This window comes from Polypterus senegalus, chromosome 13, assembly GCF_016835505.1.
Source record: "Polypterus senegalus isolate Bchr_013 chromosome 13, ASM1683550v1, whole genome shotgun sequence".
NCBI lineage: Eukaryota > Metazoa > Chordata > Cladistia > Polypteriformes > Polypteridae > Polypterus > Polypterus senegalus.
The window spans coordinates 67601582-67621188 of NC_053166.1; the positions used below are offsets into that span (position 1 = coordinate 67601582).

At 37.6% G+C, this 19607-nt stretch overlaps 1 protein-coding gene across 2 annotated transcripts in view; it reads left to right on the forward strand.

Annotated features, from left to right (window-relative positions):
- Positions 1-6763: 6763 nt before the first annotated feature.
- samd9l (sterile alpha motif domain containing 9 like) overlaps positions 6764-19607 on the forward strand; it is a 34138-nt gene continuing 21294 nt past the window's right edge. The window contains exons 1-2 of one of the 2 annotated variants that reach the window (XM_039774528.1): positions 6764-6891; positions 11789-11870. The gene's annotated coding sequence lies outside the window, so the exon portion shown is untranslated. The remainder of the gene's footprint in view (positions 6892-11788; positions 11871-19607) is intronic. The other variant, XM_039774527.1, reaches the window with a different exon arrangement.

Here is a 19607-nt window from a genome sequence, read left to right on the forward strand (position 1 = left end):
AAGAGGCCATTAAAGGCCTGGATCTTTTATCCAGGACACTCACAAGCCCAGACATTCACTCATCCTTCTCAGTTCTCAGTACAGACCAGAATTGCTATCAAGCTGTGAGCTGCAACTCTTTGTGATGATATCCAGGGTGCCCTGCGAGATGAAACTGAGCTCACTGGAAAATAAATATAAGGCAGAGCTAGTTCTGGAAATCTGCCTTTTCACCCCTTTTCAGTACTGTGATAGCTCTATAGATGGTGAGAAGGACTCCATGTAGGAGACACAATTTATGCTGCCCACTCCTCCCATAGCTCTGAGCAGGGGCCTACAGATTGGTATATGTGTGTCTTTTCATTGCTAGTGCCTGAATGGGGTCAAACACTAACTAATAGATACACATACTTTGTAGGGTGGACATCCGAGTGCTTTGAGAAGTTAGCAAAAGCCTGATTTAAAGGCATCATGAAGGTGATCCAGTATTTTTCTCCTTTGACACACGTTCATCTTATGTAAGTGCTCATCATGTTTAGAATCAAACCTGCATGTTTTTGGCTGTCCCACGTATTAAGTATAAGCCTGTATTCTCCATAATATTAAAGCAGAGTGATGGTGAGTTGCCTCCAAAGTGATTAATGCACTGACTAGTTTACAGCAGGGCTCAGAAATTTATGCCAGATTCAAATGCAGAGCAACTATCTTCTCATCCATCTGTTTCTAAGAGCCCAAGAATATTCTTGAGAGCCAGAGATGATGAGTCCTCAGCTATGAAAAAGCACTGCATAGAGTTATAGGTGCTCAGATTGAAACACAATGGCTTTAAACCAACTGTTTCATCTGGTGTACCCCTGTTTCATGTGGAACTTTGTTTTAGGTCCTCTATTTCATTGACAAAAATGCTAACTACCTTATTTTCCTTGCCAGCTTTGTGAAAAAAGCAGACTTCACCAAGATCACTAATGATACAACCTCACTGAAATACTTGTAATGCTGCTATGTCTCACCTATCAAACTGAGGCTGTGACACATAAATACAGCACATATTACGTGATCACTTTTAGGCATTATCCCCTTAAGCACCTAATTGCATGCTTTTATACAGTATGATGCATTTACAGTGACAAAAGCCCTCACATCATTGAGGTTGATGTAATTGTTGTGAAAGGAGCCTAGTATTGCTTGGGAGAAAGTTGATTAGTTGCAGCACTCAATGAAACTGAAATCTGCCATATACAGTAGTATTACGTCTGAACTTTTGGAAAAGGAAAAAAAATGGTTGATTGGTGTGTCCAGTCAATGATGTGTTGGCAGGCTTTGCAGAATAACTGATCATCTGATTCATTGTACTTGCTGGGGTACTGCTCAGCACAAACATTGGCTGTTAGTATCAAATTCCTATTTTTTTTGATGGCTTAAAAGGTTCAGATGTCTGTTGCTTTGACAAGTTTGTCACCTTTCTAAAAGAATTCAAATAAAATTGCAAAAAATGTGATTAGATACACTTAACTATTAAACCTACACTACTTCTAGCATAGCATGATTTGATTCACTAAAGCACATCAGCAAAACACACCTTTTTTTGGGTTTGTGATAAACGGTTTGATGATTTATTACGGCATAACAGGAGAAAATGTGTAATGCAATTCCATTTTCACTTGGAAATTTCATTTTCATGTGCAAATTCCTTAATTTCCTTTGTGATTCTACAAAAACGGGATCCATAGGGCCCTATATTGTTTTGAACAACCCTACCACTTTAGAAGCAATGCTGGACGTCTTCAACTGTGATGTGATTAAGTTCTCAATTCAGGGTTTGTCTTATGGTTGGAACGTCATCTTCTTTTTGATTTTTTGCCCATTCAGCTTATGACGAAATTAAGGTTGGGCTCAGACCTCAGACCCACACTTCTCAAGTTGCTCTTTTTTTCTACAATTTAATAAGTTGTCAGTTTGTACATTAAAAGCCACTGTACTGTAAAATGAAAACCCTCGGTGTCATCTCCAGACAGAGAAGCAGCTTCAGCGACAGACTGCTGTCACCATCCTGCTCCACTGACAGACTGAGGAGATCGTTCATCCCCCACACTATATGTGACTCTTCAATTCCACCCGGGGGGGTGTAAACACTAACATTACTCAAAGTTATTGTCTGCTTTTACCTGCATTTATTACTATTTAATTTAATATTGTTTTTTGTATCAGTATACTGCTGCTGGATTATGTGAATTTCCCCTTGGGATTAATAAAGTATCTATCTATCTATCTATCTATCTATCTAAAGAGAATATAACATTTTCATTGGCATTTGGCATTGAGGTGGAATTCAAAGGAAGGTTTTGAGTTTTGCCGTCCTTGTAAGCTCATCAATCAAAAACACCATCTTTGATCCATCCATTGCATTATTTCAAAAGCCGAGTAACTTCTTTCATCCCAGCACTTCACCACATAGCCATTTTAATCTCCTTTTATTAAAAGTACATCTCAGGATTTTGTATAGCATGCTCCCATGAATGATCCTATCAAGGCCCATAACAATTTCCCAAAAAGAGGTGAGTGTAAATTAATTGTTTTCCCTGAGGAATATTTTGAATTTTGATACCATGCATTTGGTTCAAGGTCTCATTATTTCTGTGATCATTTTCAGTGTTTTCAGATCCATTTAATCAAAATAATATGGAAAGCAAGAATGCAGCTATAGCAGATTAAGAATACTTTTTCACTTTACATACCTGCGTGTGAATTTGTTGATGTTTTTTTAGGATAACACATTTGAGAGAGCCAAGCAAAGCACACTCCAAAACAGTTTGACCGGTTGTGTTAACTTACAAGATCCATTGGTTCCAGTTTCTTGTTTTGTAGATCCCGAGGGTACATGCCAATGATTCATTCTAACTTTCAGCCAGATTTATCATTTTCATTGTCTGTTAGCTTTGACGTTATGGTAGTTAAGTTGCCGCCACCTTTTGATAAACAAGCATGTGTCATCAGAAGGGTCAATTTATTTAAGTTCTGCCTGAAGTTTTGTATTTGGGGGGGAAGCTGAAAAAATGTGCATAGACTTGAGTTTTACACAACAAACAAACTGCTAAGGCAACAAAGGAGTTGTTCGAAGCTAAAAAGTGGAACATTTTGGGATGGCCAAGGCAGTCGCCTGATTGAAATTCAATTGAGCATGCCTTCCAAATGCAGAAGAGAAAACATAAGGAGACAAGCCCCCAAAACAAGCAGGAGCTGAAGATGACTGCCTTAGCAGCTTGGCACTAGGCAGCTGTTGATGTCTATGAATCACAGACTTCAAGCAGTCATTGCATGCAAGGGTTATGCGACAAAGTACTAAATATGACTGCTTTAATATACCTGCCATTTAATAGACCTACCTTGCATCAAGTGCTCCACCGAAAATCACAGAAAATCCTTCCTCCCCACAGCCATCAGACTCTAAAAGTCCTCTTCCAGTTGCTCAACCACACAGTAAGCAGTTCCCTCTTTCCTTAATGGATCTCTCAGAACATTTTCCAGCTATTTAGATGTGCAATAACTTTTCTGTTGCTTCTCGAGTGAATAACTTTTTGGTTCTGGGAATGTGTAATATTTCACTTTTGTGCAGTATTATTATGTGAAATAGTTCCAGTTTCAATGTGTTATTACTTTTTACTAAACTAGGGATGTTGTAAGAGACTCAGATGCATACTATTTATTATATTTAATTCACTGTGAACCTGTAGAGCATAGAGAATGAGAACTTATCGTATATTTTGTATATTTATATTCTATTTTACATGCTTATTTGTTCTTCATGTTACTTGTGCTTTTGTCTGTTTGTACAGTTTAATATAAGTATTTTCCGTCGGGATTAATGAAGTTTTTCTGATTCTGATTATGTCCGAAACATTATAGTACCCCGAAATAGAAAAGGACTATGTATAAAACTTAATTTTGTACATTGTATGACTGAAATGTATGCAAAATCCGTTAAATTAAAGTATGCAATGTGTACTTTATAATCACGTCTGAATTGTATGATTTGTAATTTTAAACTGTGGTGCAGAAAGCAAGGTAACGTATCTTTGTACCAAATATTATTGAGGGCACTGTGTGTGTGTTTATATACAGTATATGCCATTCAGTCAAACAATACAAAGAGTACACGTCACGTGTTTCGTCCAAATTGGGGCCCTTCAGGTATAAGCACCTTCGCTTCGCTCGAACCACAGAAGTCGGTTGAGCCAAGACAGCTGGTTTGCTTAGTTGACAGGGTGAAATCTGCGGCTCTGTCTCACCCGCTGTAATACTCCGATCATCACCCTGTCAAGTAAGCGAACCAACCGCCATGGCGCAACGCTAGAGGTTCGGTCCTCGTAAGCGGAAGCAAAGGTGCGAATACCCGATGAGCCCCAATTTGGCGAAACACGTGTCGTGTACTCTTTGTATTATTTGGCAGGTACTGTACGGCATGCCTATGAGCTGCTTGTCGCAACAGAGAGGTTGTGGCGGGTGTTTGCCGACTGGCTGACCAATCACAAGCGTTGCCTGGTGATCAGATTGCGATATATATACCTAAAAAATAGCAAAGGAGCTTTTGGGAAGAATGTTATTACAAATAACAGAAATCGATTTCCTAAAGTATTTCTTTTTAGTTCTCATCCATAGCTTCTTATCACAGGGGATTTCGTCACCATGGTAATCTTAAATCTGGCAAACTGTGCACTAACCTCTCCTCTGTTACTCCTGATTTTAGAAATCATCCCGGGCAGTGGTTCCCAACATTTTCTATGTCCCACACCACTAGAAAATGTTGATGTTTGCACCACCTTCAAAAGTAGTATCATGTTTGAAGATGAATGCATTTCTAATTTTTGACCCATAAATTGAACCACATACGGTATTGTGGGTGAACAAATTGAACAAAAAAAAAAAGATTTTAAGACTGCATAAAATTTAAATATAAATTGATCAATTTAACCATATAAATCCTCAATAAATAAGCGTAAATGTGTCCCTCATGAAGCGTAGACGCGCAGTTGATGATCCGGGGTTTGGGGTATCGCACGAAAAATCAAGTGCCGCCAGGAAATGACACATGATCAACGATCAAGGGGTTTAGGTTATTGGAGACCCCCGTGAAGCAACAGGTGCCGGCGCAGTGCAAACCAATGAAACACAGTCAACAAGCCGTATATCCCCAAGTCACACTTGCATGGAGTTCAAAAACAGATGCACCACTGCACAGTTACAATTGTTGTGCTGCTGCTGCTTGGACCGCCAGCAGGAGAAATGGACCGAGTTTAATTAGCCGCTGTTGCATTCGATTCAGTTTAACTTTCTCCCTCCTGTCAAAAATGTTAAAATTCGAAACCATTGACGTTTCACTATTAAAGCGTACTGTACTGTATACCGAAGTCAATACTAGACCGCGCCCTTCTCTACAGAGTCTAGGAATTAACTCTTCAATTACTTACTGAGCACTAACAACTGATGGCACACTGCAGGACACCAAATGCACCCGAAGAAGTACGACAACTCACCTCCTCTTGGTCGCGCTCCCTGAAATGTCATCTGGCACCCCCTTACCTGAGGTATAAGAAACAATAACAAGAATATAGGAGCAATTTTGAAAAAAGAAAAACAAAATAGGTCGTTCCTATCAACACAGATTTTCAGTCTCATTCGCCTAACGTTTTAAAAATATAGCTTAGTCGAATTTGGAGGGTCCTTAAAGAAATAATGTCCAGTACACAACTTGAAAATTTACTCCACATTCCTCTGGCTATTTGTGTGAAGTAAAAGTTTCTAACAGTTGTGTGAAAATTGTCCTAGAGAAACTTTTACTTGTGCCCCGTGTTCTTGCTGATAAAGCATTTTAAATAATTCTCTTAATAATTTTTAATAATTCTAACATCCATCCATCCATTATCCAACCCGCTATACCCTAACTACATGTCTACGTTTAACCTTTGTTTGTGTTAGATCGAAAAGATGAATCACTTTTGTCATAAATCACACCCCACGGTTTTGGAATCAGCTTAGTTGCTGTTATCTTTTTTGTAATACAGAGATCGTAGCTGCAGACAATATTCCGGATGAAACATCACAAATGCACTATATTAAAAATAAATTCATTTGATTTGTGTTTGACACGTCATTGTACGATATCTCCTAGTATATCATTTTTGTCATTCTCTCCAGTGCCCTGCATGTAAAAAGCAATAAGTCCACTATGGTTCATAAATTGTTTTTCTGAGGTATATATTCAAGTTTCCGCCCATCCAATTTTGTGTACAGATCTAACATGTTTACTTGCTACGTACTACATAATGTACATTAAATTGTGTCTATTACACATTTGTCTAAATCAGAATCCTGTCCAACTCCATTTGCAACGATTCTTCTGAGTCATGAGTATCCTTGAGATTCCATCTAACTTATTGCTAGTTAATTACATTTTCATCAATACTATTCATATAAATTAAAAAAAGAACAGTCACCCCAGCTACAATCCCAGAGGGATACCAATTTTAACATCGACTATGCAAATTGATTAGCACATTCAACTAAGTATTTCCATGTATTATGTCCCTATGACTAGTATGAAAAAAATGGAAACGAATTATAAAGTGAGTATTTATGTAAGCAAGTAATGGAAGAGTTAATTGTAAAGCAGATCTGGGATCGCCGTACAGTATGATGTAATGTACTCTCACACTACGCATGCGCCCTCAAATCGGGTCGGCAATGCAGATCGAGAAGTGGGCAGATCGGGTAGTCATAACTCCGCCTTCTCTTCACTGTAGTTTCGTTTCTCGGCACTTGGGACTGCCGGGCGGAGGTTACATCTCTGGCGTCCTGATCTTGGGTGGCATTCGTAATCTTTGTGACGAACCTTTTTTCAGACTGACCAAAATAACGGTACGTTTATCTGCGTAACAGTTTATCCAAAGTGTTTGCATATTATTATTTAAAAAAAATTGATTCGACCATTGCTTGTATAAAAGTGAGGCATGGTGAAAAATTAAAGCAGAGCGTGAAATGCAGTGATAGTCTCCGTATAAATCCAAAATATTCTTCATGAAACATACTGTATATGTGTCCTGCAGCTGATCGCCGCATTGCAATGGCTGCCGACATACGTAGATGTGTGGCACATACATTAGGGGAAAATAAGATGTTTGCATTAAAAAACAACAACAGTTAAAATGCAGAGGAGTGAAGAATCACACAGCGAGAGAGGGAATTGTACACAATTTAAATTATACATATAATATCAAATTCAACGTTTCTGAACGCTATCCATAGTTTTAGGTTCAGAATCTACTGTAAAAAGTCAGTATCACTAACAGATCAGTTACCTCTTCTGCCTGACGTCGTTAAACTTGGATAAGAGAACACAAGCAAATTCCAGACCTTAGTAAAATTACAGGAAATCTTCCACTTCAAAAAAATTTCAGTAGTTAGTGTAGATTATTAAGCATTATGAAATTTTCTAGTTATCTACCTCATCTCTGACAAGCAAAAACATTGTGACATTTAAGAATAAGCAATCTGTTTTCCAGAATGTGTTGGACCTTTTTAAAAATTAGACTGGAGGAAATGTGGCAGCCCCATAGAATTTTCTTTCTTCTTTGAAAAAGTTAGAGATTTCCCTAACTTGTGGGTGGCTAAATATCTAAGTGAAACTCCAGTACATTGCCAGTTCAGGATGTGACTTTGGTTTGGTTTGTGTTTCCAAAATATTCAGTATATTCACATCTAGGGAACACGTGTTTGATCATAAATTTCTTTGGCATACAAGTAGAAATTAATTACACTAAATTATTAGCCTTGCTGTAAGGATAGTGGACAATCAAAACTGTGGACGTACTGCGGCATTATGATTCAATGCTGACTTTTCCAATGATAATTGTAATGAGCTCATTTGGCATTATTAGTTTGTATTTGTGGGTTTTTGTTTGGCGGTAAGATTGGACAAAGTGTGCAACTAGAAACATTTACTATAATGTGATAAGCTAAACATCTACCATATTTTTTGGAATTAATGAAACATTACAACACAACTGCGTGAAAATGTTTTAACATAAATCACGTTAATAAATGTTAAATGGCCCCTTTTCAATTCAGTTTATTTTTCTATTTTACAGTTCTGTTTACAGCATTACAGCCATATATACATTAACAAATAAAGCATACGTAAAATAGCTCGTAAAATACAATGCAACATAGTTGCACTTCACATCATACATATAATAAAATATACATATGAATAGTTAGATCATTTTGTTGTTTTTTAAATTTTTGTTAAAAAATTATGAGCACTGGAAATGTGTTCTGAATTGAAAAATTATTGATAAATAAAAGTGAATATCCTGTAATGGGTACAGCAGATCATTTTGTAATTAAAGTAATGTATACTCACTTATAACCCAGAAGCACTAAACGATTTCTCACTAGAAACGTGTTGATAGAGAGTTTTACCCTTCACTCCAGCGTCTATGTGCTTTGTGTTATGGTTTGGGTTGATTTTAAATTTTTATGTCTTTCTTCTGAACTTTTTTCAACACTTGTTTATTTTCCATTGTGGGTTTTTAGGGGTGCAGGTTACTCTAAAGACTTTTTTGTGTGTTTTCTTGCTTAGGATTCCCAATTTTGATAATTTTTGCTTTGGTTACTCTACAATTTGTAGGTTCTTAGCATTCTGGCTTCGATATTTGGTTTAACTGACATACTGGTTTTGACTTTGGCTGATTTTTAATTATGTTTTATCTTCTGGTCGCAAATGAAATCCAAGCTGTCTTCTGGTATACCTAGGAAGGACACTCTGAGAATTGTGTAGAAGTTCTGTTTACACTTTAGTTACATTGGGCTTCGTTTAGTTTGCTGGGAAGTTTAAAATACTATGTCAGGCTTTAAGACTCTTTTTCATTTAAAAACAGTAGCTCTGCATTTTTTAGACACTCTGAAGAGTATGCTGAGGGATTACCAGATGTTCCCTCCAGCCTCTTTTGTGGGTCTCTTTGGTCTCGTGACCTCTCTGTCTAAACAGTGAGAAATGGATTCAGCCAGTTGACTGAGCTGTTATCTAGTACTGGCTTGCTCTGCAGAAGGTGGCATTGCTTCTGTACAAGTGGATGCTTATTTTACTGCTGTCTGTGTTCTGATATCATTTGAATGAGACATGCGTCAGAACAAGAGGGAGCACCCAGAGCTTCGCAGTTGCAAAAACGCAAGTTTTGAAGTCCAAGGATGTGTTTTAAAGATTGAAATAAAATGAATTGTAGTGCTTAAAGTGACCAAAATTTTAGGGAAGACTGACAAAGCAGCATCTTTGTATTTGAAGTGCTCATAAGTTAATGTTCTCTAATGCAGTTCTTCCTCTAATTAGTAAAATGCCACTTCTGTTGTAGTTATTTATGGTAGTGGATGAAGAGAACTGGCACAATCTGATGTTACCCACAGTAGTTTCACTAAGCATGAAAATGTGAAGCAAATTTACAAACTTTTTCAATAATTTAGAAATTCTCTTTATATCTTTAAAACCATCTTGGCAAGACTGTACTCAGCATTTGTTATAAAATGCAAAAAAATGCTGAGGACTTCCCGATTGGTTATACTGAAATTGTACAAGAACAACTGACATTCAGTTAGTTTGCTGTTTGTCAACAGTGTCAATAGATATGTCAATTATATAAGTTAACCTGGCATTCTCTCTCTGTCCAGACGATCGTTATAATTTGTGTGTGTGTGTTATATCACAAATGATGTTATTTGGTAGGCTTTTAATTTAGTATTTTACTTGGTTTATTGTCTTTTATTCTATTTATTGCTTTTGTATATCCTGTATCTATTTATTTTAGTGTTCTATTCTGGAAATATTTGTATCCAATGTTACATATACGTGCTGTTTCTTTATGAGACTTTGTGAAGCACCTCGAGCATGAGATATGCACTATATAATTAAAATGTATTATTATTTTTATGATGATGATGTCTCAAATCATTTTCTTAAAAGCAGTGAAATTTTCCATAATATTCCTTACCCATGCTTGATTTGTTCAGAGCGGGAGTGAATGCAAGGCAAGTACTAACCTTGGACTGAGTGCCACCCTAACTGCTCGGTAAAATTCAAACACATGTCCAGAATCAGTCCTATTTGGCCAAATGACCTAAACACACACATCTTTGGGAAAACCAGAGTAACTGATCCATGTAGACACACATAAAATATACAAACTTCACAGAGAAACCAGAGCACGATTTGAGCCCAGACTCTTGAAGCTGTAAAGCAGCAGTAGCCAGTATGTCTCCTGCCTAAATTCTTCCAGTTTTTACAAAATCAAAGCCAATTAACCTAACCAACTGCTCTGTGGCAGGGATGATAGTTAAAGGAAACTAAAATTTTAGGTTATTAATTTTACCAGGCTTGGACAGTACAGAGTACAGTGGACCCTTGACTTATGAACTCAATTCATTCGTGAGGGCTGGTTGTAACTCAAGTTGGTTGTAAGTCAAGACTATTTTTCCCTAAGAAATAATGGAAATACCCATAATGCGCTCCGAACCTCCCACAGCAACACTTACTTAACCTTTTCATAATAAAAAGGGGTTGTATAATGTGCATAATTTACCAAAGCACCAATAATTTTTCTAATGTACTAACCAAAAAGTTATAAAAAGTGCCTAGCCTACCAGAAACAACAACTTCATACTGTACTCACCATTTAATTTGACATCTTTGGGCTGCAGGAAGGGAGGAGGAGGAGGATGAAACGGAAGGTGGTTATTGTTTAGAAGGAGCCTCCTTATGCAAATCTTTTCTTTGTAAAATTGTCGAGATGGTGGATTTCGACATGCTGTACATATTAGCGAGATCTGTCACATGAACACCACTCTCATATTTCCGCACAATTTCCTTCTTTGTTTCGATTGTGATCACTGTTTCTTAAGTTAATAATGACAGTAGTCGAGCACTCAGTTCAATGCTGGCCGTGTTGTGAACTGCTGTAATAATACACTCCAAAGCAAGCCAGTGCTGACTCAGCCTGATGACATCATCATGTGCCGCGCCAGCCCGCTAGCTAACATCCCTTAACAATCGCTTTCTTTACCTTCTCTTCCTTCCTTAGCAATTATGAGTCTTGCTTGCCATGGTCTTAGTGAATTATATATATAGATAAATCACTGCACTGACCGAAATTACGTCCACAAACACATGTATCTGGGCTCCGAATGACGCTTACGAACGCTCTCGGCTGTTTGTTTACAATCGCACAAGCGGATACACGTGACCGCATTCGGGTCGTAACGCAAGATGTTGGTCATAAATCAAAACAAAAAGTTTGGTCGTAAATCAAGTTGTTCACATATCAGGCTGGTCGTATGTCAAGGGTTGACTGTACTTATACAGTATTGTTAGGGAATATTTTGTGATATATAATGTCTCTGAGAATTGTGTAGAAGTTCTGTTTACACTTTAGTTACATTGGGCTTCGTTTAGTTTGTATTATCTTTGGGGAATCAAAAAATGTTGCTTTGTTTTGGGATTCTGCTGGCATTGTTGCCATAGAAAACATGTGCCGCATACTAACGTCATTCCTTTAGGGAATGATGGGAGCTTGTGTTTGCTTTTACCTGTGTGCAAGTTTAATACATTTGTAGTGCCTGCTGCTAAAACTTCATGTTGATTACCAATAACAGCCTGTGGAGTATTTTTTGTTATTTTTTCCCTGTGTAGAAAGTTGTTGTTTGCTGTGTTAAGCTTCTGATTTGGAGCAGCTGAAGACATTTTTTATTTACTTTGCATTTCAAACAGAACTGGGTGACAGAAGCAGAAGCAACCAGTAGGACGATAAAAAATGTGACCAAGAGAAGGAAAAACTTAAAAAGGTAAGGAGGTGAGTGATGGCCTAGAAACATTTGAAAGTTACAGAGTAGACTTTAAAACAAAGTCTAAGTATTAGAGGGGCAAAGACCAAGGTGTGCAATGATATTATTAACAGCTGATGTTATGTATTTTGATACATTCTTGTTTATCATGGAACCAGAAAGTGTTGACATGTTGCATTTTATTTAGATGTACTGTGCAAGTAAGGATTTCAATATATTTTGCACACATGGAACAACTGCTAATACTACTACTGGAAGAGGGCAAAAGGTGCTATCAGCTACTCTAGTTGCTTACAACTTGTATTTAAAATGTTAACTTAAATAGAGGTTAAACAGCTTCACCTCAAAATATTTTTAAAATATAACGTGTCAGTCTTGTATGATACTGAACTTTTGAGAAGCTTGCTACAGGAGATCTGCTTCTGCAAGAGACGCCAATAACCCCCGGAGTACAGGATCACTGAACTAAGAGGAGGAATTTGCTTGCCTCTATTACAACAGAAAACTGGATGGACTTGGCCAGTCGTCCTTTAGAGATAGAGAGAGAATATGCAGTTCTAAAATGGTATAGAAGGAGAACAGTCCAGTGGGGTAGAAACAGATGGGTCATAGTCAGGTGTAAGTGCAAGGTAAAATTTCCACACTGCCAAGGTACATCAACTCTAGAGCTGATGCCCCATGACAGTTCAAACATTATCAAGACCCAGTGAAGCAAGAGGGTAACTCTGATAACTTTGAAGTCATATGCAGGACTGAGGATTTCCAAAGCATCTCTTCTAACTAAGTCCCCAGCAACAGCAAAATAGAGATAGGAGACAGAGATATTTTGGGGTTTGACACACAGGTGTTTCTTCCATTGGTACAGTGTGTTGCTTCCTAGGTGTATAAGTTGGAGACATTTCCTGGATATGTTAATAGGCTGGGGTGTATGCAGCTGTGATTGTCTACATCGGAAAAATTCACATAAATAAGTCTAGACTGCCAGTTCTGCAAAAGAAATATGAAGAGTTAGGTGCTAAGATGAGAACCAAATTCTGACAAGATGTTCTTCTCTGAACTTCTGCTCATCTAGGTAAGATTAAAGAGAACAGGAGGTTTAACACAATTGCTCAGATGTTGGTGTAGGAGGAATGAAGCTTAGGGCAGGCCATAGTTTTAAAAGCTCATTTAATCAAATAAGCAGTCAAATAAATGAGAATATAAAGGTGACTTCTAAGCTACTAGCTCACTCACAATAATCTAATATATAAAGCTCAATATGTGTGTGTTCTTGTTCTTTATTCAAGTCAAGTGGCTTTTTTGTTATAAAATCCATACACCGTACAGAGAAATAAAATAATGTTCTCCAGGACCGTGATGTGATATAGACAAAGAGTTCAGGGTCCAAACATGTTGTTGAGCCTGGCAGAAATGGTTTGGATGCTACAGTACCTTCTGCCAGATGGAAGTGGGACAAAGAGACCAGAGGAGTGGTGGAAACAATCCCCTACAATGCTGTAGGGGTTGGAGAAGCAGTGCTTAATGGAGTTGTCTTTAATTGAGGGCAGAGAAGTCCCAATGATCTTTTTTTGTGTCCACTATCTGATGTTAAGCCTTATTGTAAGAGACAATGCAGTTCCCAAACCAAACAGTGATGCAGCTGGTCAAAATGCTCTCAACAACAACAATATTTATTTATATAGCACATTTTCTTACAAATGGTGTAGCTCAATGTACTTTACAAGATGAAGAAAGAAAAGTTCATATGACACTAGAATAAGATTAGGCAATTCCAAGTAATAAAAAATAAAGTAAGGTCAGATGGCCAGGAGGACAGAAAAACAACCAAAATATGCAGGGGTTCCAAGGCCATGAGACCGCCCAGTCCTCACTTGGCATTCTACCTACCATAAATGATCTAAAACAGTCCTCATGGTTTTCAGGCTTCATGTGAAAGAATTTGATGATGATGGTCATTGTACATCTGGGGTACTGCGTTCAATCCGTCAATGTAGGGACTGCATCATGTTTTGGTCACATGGTGGTGGCACAGATTGCCATCTCAGAAAAATCAGAAAAAGAACAGTAGAGAATAGTAGGGATTAGTACGGATTGTGGAGCCTTGATGTAAATGATAATTCAATACACAAATAGTTTAACAGGGATACACTAAAATGAACCTGTGAGAAAGCCATGTTAAAATAATGAGTTTATAGCAGTTTTTTTTTTAAATGCTCCACTGTATTAGCCTAGCAAATTTCTATAGGTAAACTATTCCAGATTTTAGGTGCATAACAGTAGAAGGCTGCCTCACCACTTCTTTTAGTTTAGCTCTTGGAATTAAAAGAAAACACTTATTCCAAGATCTAAGGTTACGAATTGGAGTGTAAGGTGACAAACATTCCAAAATACAGGATGGAAGAAGATTATTTAAGGCTTTGTAAGCCATAAGCAGTATTTAAAAGTCAATTCTGAATGGTATAGGTAACCAACGTAATGACATCAAAACAAGAGTGATCTGCTCAGATTTTCTTTTCCTAGTTAAGATTCTGGCAGCTGCATTCTGCAGTAGTTGCAACCAATTGATGTCTTTCTTGGGTAGTCCTGAGAGGAGTGCACTACAGTAATCTAGTTGACTAAACAAAAGTGTGAACTAGTTTTACAACATCTTGCAAAGTTATAAGGGATCTAACTTTTGCTATATTCTTTAAGTGAAAAGATGCTGTCCTGGTAATCTGATTAATATGTGGTTTAAATTTTATGTCAGAGTCAATAATTACCACTAAATTCTTTACCTCCTTGTTCACTTTTAAGCCTAATGGATCAAGTTTATTTCTAATACCCTCACTATATCGATTTTTGCCAATAACTAAGATTTCAGTTTTCTCCTTATTTAGTTTGAGAAAATTACTACTCATCTATTCGGAAACACAAGTAAGGCATTGAATTAGAGAACCAAGAGAGTCGGGATCATCAGGCTCTATTGATAAATACACTTGTGTGTCATCAGCATAACTGTGGTAGCTCACATTATGCCTTGAAATAATCTGACCTAATGGAAGCATGTAGATAGAAAAGAGCAGTGTACCCAGGATAGATCATTGTGGAACACCATTTACTACAACTAACAAAGAATTTTCTACCTGTTAAGTAAGACTCAGACCAATTTGAGACATTGCCAGAGAGGCTCACTTACTGATTAAGGCAATTTATAAGAATATTGTAATGAATGGTATCAAATGTTGCACTCAGATTAGAACAGATAAGCAAATAAGACAGATAAATGGCCTCTGTCCGCATTAACCCGCAGGTCATTTACTACTTTAAACAGTGTAGTTTCTGTACTGTAATTTGTTCTAAAGCCTGACTGAAATTTGTCAATAATAGTATGTTTATTCAAGTGATTATTTAGCTGTTTAATGACTGCCTTTACTAGAATTTTACTTAAGAAAGGCAGGTTAGAAATAGGTCTAAAATTGTCAAAAACAGAAGAGTCGAGGTTATTTTTGTTGAGCAGGTGTTTAACAACAGCAGTCTTAAGACAGTCTGGGAAGACCCCCATATGATGAGTTTACTGTGTCAAGCATATTATCAATTAGCACATTGGGTACTTCTTTGAAAAAGCTTGTTGGTATTGCATAACGGACACAGGCGGAGGGCTTCAGTTGAGAAATTATTCTACATTGATCAGGTAAATCTGTCCTGGTGAAAGAATTTAATTAGCATGAAATGGAATATCGGGATTTAATAGGATCAGCTTTGGTGGGGTGTACTCTATTATTTCTAATATCATTAATTTTGTGCTTAAAAAATACAGAAAAAGACTCACTAGTTTCACTGTTAGTTTTTTGGAGGCATTCCATTGAGTGACCTGGGTTTAGAAAACAATCAATAGTAGAGAATAAAACTTTTGGATTACCAGCATTATTATTTATAATTTTAAAGAAGTAGCACCACCTCTCCAGATGGACTATGTTGTTATATTCTGTTATTTTCACCTTGAATATTTCATAGTGAACTATCAATTTAGTTTTTCTCCATTTACGCTCAGCTCTCCAGCATGTTTTCTTTAAATCCATGGTATAATAGTGTTGGTGGATTTTTTCAGGAGCGAGCATGTCAGCGGCAACTCTCACTTTAGCATTAAAATTTTCCACCTTACCTATTTACATTATTATGACTATTGTGGTAAGCACTACAAACATACTGGTTGTTTAGAATGTTAGCAAACTTTCAAGCTGTAGATGTATCCAGCATTTAAATAGAATGTAGATGTAATAGCGTTTTTTTAACAATATGCTATCAGTATTTTTTACATTAAATAATATGAAAAAAATGGTATGACAAACCGATATGCAGGATCTGCCTCATATGAACTTTTAATCCTTTAGTAATCACTAAATCCAGCGTGTGCCCCAGTGTGTGGGCTAGCTAATGTGATGGCTCAGATCAAAAGAGTGCAGGTAGTTCATGAATTGTTTTGCTTTCACTGGTTATCAATTTGAAAATTTAAGTCACCAACAATCAGAAACCTATCATAGTTAGTTATTATAATTGACATTAAGTCTACAAATTCCTCAATGAAAGACACATTATATTTAGGAGGTCTACACACAGACAATGCTAGTGACTGAGAAACTCCTTGAATAACAATGGCTAGATACTCAAAAGACGCGAACATACTAAAGCCCTCATCATTACACTTTAACTTGCTCGAGTAAATACTCACTAAGATGCCACTTATTTTTATCTTGGCAAACCAAATAAGTAAAGCTGTAATTTGAAGGTGCAGATTCAATTAAAACAACTGCACGATCAGAGGTGAGCCACGCTTCATTTAATGTAAGAAAGTCAATTTTCCAAACACTAATAAGATCATTGATGTACTGTAATGTGTCTTGTGGGTTAACACTCTAACATTTAATAAGGCCATATTTAAGGTCTCGGAAGAATAGTGCTGAATTGGTGGAGTGTCACAGCTGTCAAAATCGTAATTAAGTTATTTGTGTTAATGCTGTTTGTGCAGATTTTTTTATTTAATCTATAGTCTGCTGTTATAGTTTTAATACAGTGGACATCTAGAGATGAAATGGCAATTAAATTATTCGCATTTATGCCTCATTCTCCAGGTTTTTACTTAGCCTGAGATTGGTTATTGTAGTGTTAATGCAGTGCACATTTGAGGAAGCGCTTGCTACAGTGTTATCATACCCTAGCAAGGCATTATGGAAAGAATTTGGAATAGTATTACATAGTTAGGAGAGACAGATTATCATACAGATGTTTTTGGAGAATACCTGGGTGCCAAATCTATTAGGATGCAGACCATCTCCCTGAAGAAATACGGCTTATCCCAGAAGAGATCCCAGTTGTCGATGAACCTGATGTTTTGTCCCTCATAGAAGCCTTTCAACCAGTTGTTCACTGCCAGCAGATGACTGTAGTATTCATCCAATCTTCTAGCCAGAAGTAAGGGACCCGAAATGATGATTCTCACAGCCAGGGTCCTCTCCTTCGTGGCATTAATAAGTGCTGCGAAATCCGCTTTGAGAACCTCAGACTGTTGGTATTGCACATTGTTTATTATGGCATGTATTACGAAGGTCCCTTCTCCCTGTCCTTTTGCCTCTTGAAGACTGTCGTGCTCTTCTTGTAATATTTCATAATGAGCACTGGCAAAACAAGAAACAAAAGATTTCTGTTTAGGGCAATACATTTTGAGGTTTCATACAATAGAATCTCCAATAATAAATACATCACTTGGGGCTATCAGAACAGTGGGGGAGTGGAGAGGGTTGAAAGAGTTGTGGATGGAGATGCTTGCCTGAGCCAGTGGAGGTGATCTAGTCTTAAACCCCCGCCCACAGAGCTGAAACATGCGGATTCCCTCTTTGCTGTCATCATCATTCCAAAGGGGAGCAGAGATACATCTCACTTGACCGTGAAAGTGAATGACATGGTGTGGAGTAAAAGTTGATGAATTGCATTGAATTGCAAAGATTTCAGCTGCTGAGGAGGACTCTTTCAGCAGGTGAGCCTTCAGTTCCCTCAGGTGCATCTATCTGGTCAGGAGTTGCTGAATCTGGTTCTCGAGGGCCCAGAGTTGTTCAACAGTGCACTTCATCACAATATTGGCTGCTTAATTTATCATAAAATACAAGACTAGTTATAATAAAATGTTAACTTCTTGGTATTGCAGCAGCAGGAATGTGACCCATTTCATTTCTGTTTCAATTGAAGTGCAGAGCGTAGGGCATTTTTGTGTTTGAGATCAAGATGGTACTGCCTTCCACTGACCATTGTAGGTGCACTAAGCTGTGCTGTGACACACTGTAATGGCACCCAACAAATATCATCTCTAGGTGGCCAATGGAAAGACTGTGCAGGATAGTTTGGATGCATGAAACATTTCAGGATGTCTGATTCCACTTCACTCTTTTCACAAATCACACCAATCCAACATTTTTCATCATACATGCACCCAACATAGCCTCCAATAGGACAGTGCCCTAATGTGAGGGACACATCTGATCCATCAGGAGTGTGATCGTGAGAGGGCAGGATCTCAGCTTGCTGCTTCATTGGTGAATATTCAGACTGTCGATTGACTGTCTTCATCAGACACCCGGCTGACTTTGAGTGTGTGGTGTTTTCGAGTACCAGGTACTCTTCTGGCCATGGAGAATTGCATTCTCTGTTCAGCAACATGAGATAAGACATTGTCATTTGATATGAAAAAAGTTTGACATTTTTGATAACCTAATGATTGAAAATTCAATGATTACCATTATTGACACATGGCACATTCAGTGTATGTTTAGGATGGAAAATAAACATGAAAGATTTGCATAAAAAAAGTAAGGTTTGTGTTTTGAGAAAGAAGGCACAATGTAGAATAAATTAAAAATATTTTAAAAACGATCTGCACATTGCTGTGGGCTGGCACCCTGCCTGGGGTTTGTTTCCTGCCTTGCGCCCTCTGTTGGCTGGGATTGGCTCCAGCAGACCCCCGTGACCCTGTAGTTAGGACATAGCGGGTTGGATAATGGACGGATGGATGGATGATTTGCACATTCCCACAATGCCGTAAGGGTGCTCTGAAATTGTAACCCAAAATGATTTTTAGGATTTGGAGGTCTGCTGTTCAAACCCTCATACAGTTACTTTTCTGTTTATTGCTTTTTTTGAAAGACTATATAGTTATCTGAATAAGGAAATAAAAAACATAAAAATTTTAGTCAATTTCAAATTAAATTTTAGTCAATTTCAAGGGCCTGCTTTGACCATGCAGGGTCATCTGGACCAAATGTTTTTAATTTAGTCACATACTATACCAATTAATGTTCCAGCGTACAAAGTCTGAGCCTTCTCGATGGTTTAGTTCTTGAGCTATGGACTTGTGAAATTTGGTGAAAAAATGAGGCTGGATGAAATCGACACTCCCCTCCCCTCGTTAAACTGTTTGTATCTTGGAAAGTATTGATCTTACATCACAAAATGTGTACAGAGTGTTTCCTGTCTAACATGGGTACACCTGGTAATTTTTCCAAAGTGCATGGGCTATTGGTTGATTTGTCATGGAATGACCCTATCCTAATTTGAGTAATGTGATGAACTGTCCTGGTATCATAGTAAACACAGGATGTTAATGTGACCACTTCTAAACACTGGCCCTACTGCAGTCCCTCGGTCATGAACTGCTAGTTTTCTTACGTATTATTGCCCCTTGTCGGATAGGTTTAAGTACTTGTTACCTTAGTTTTTAA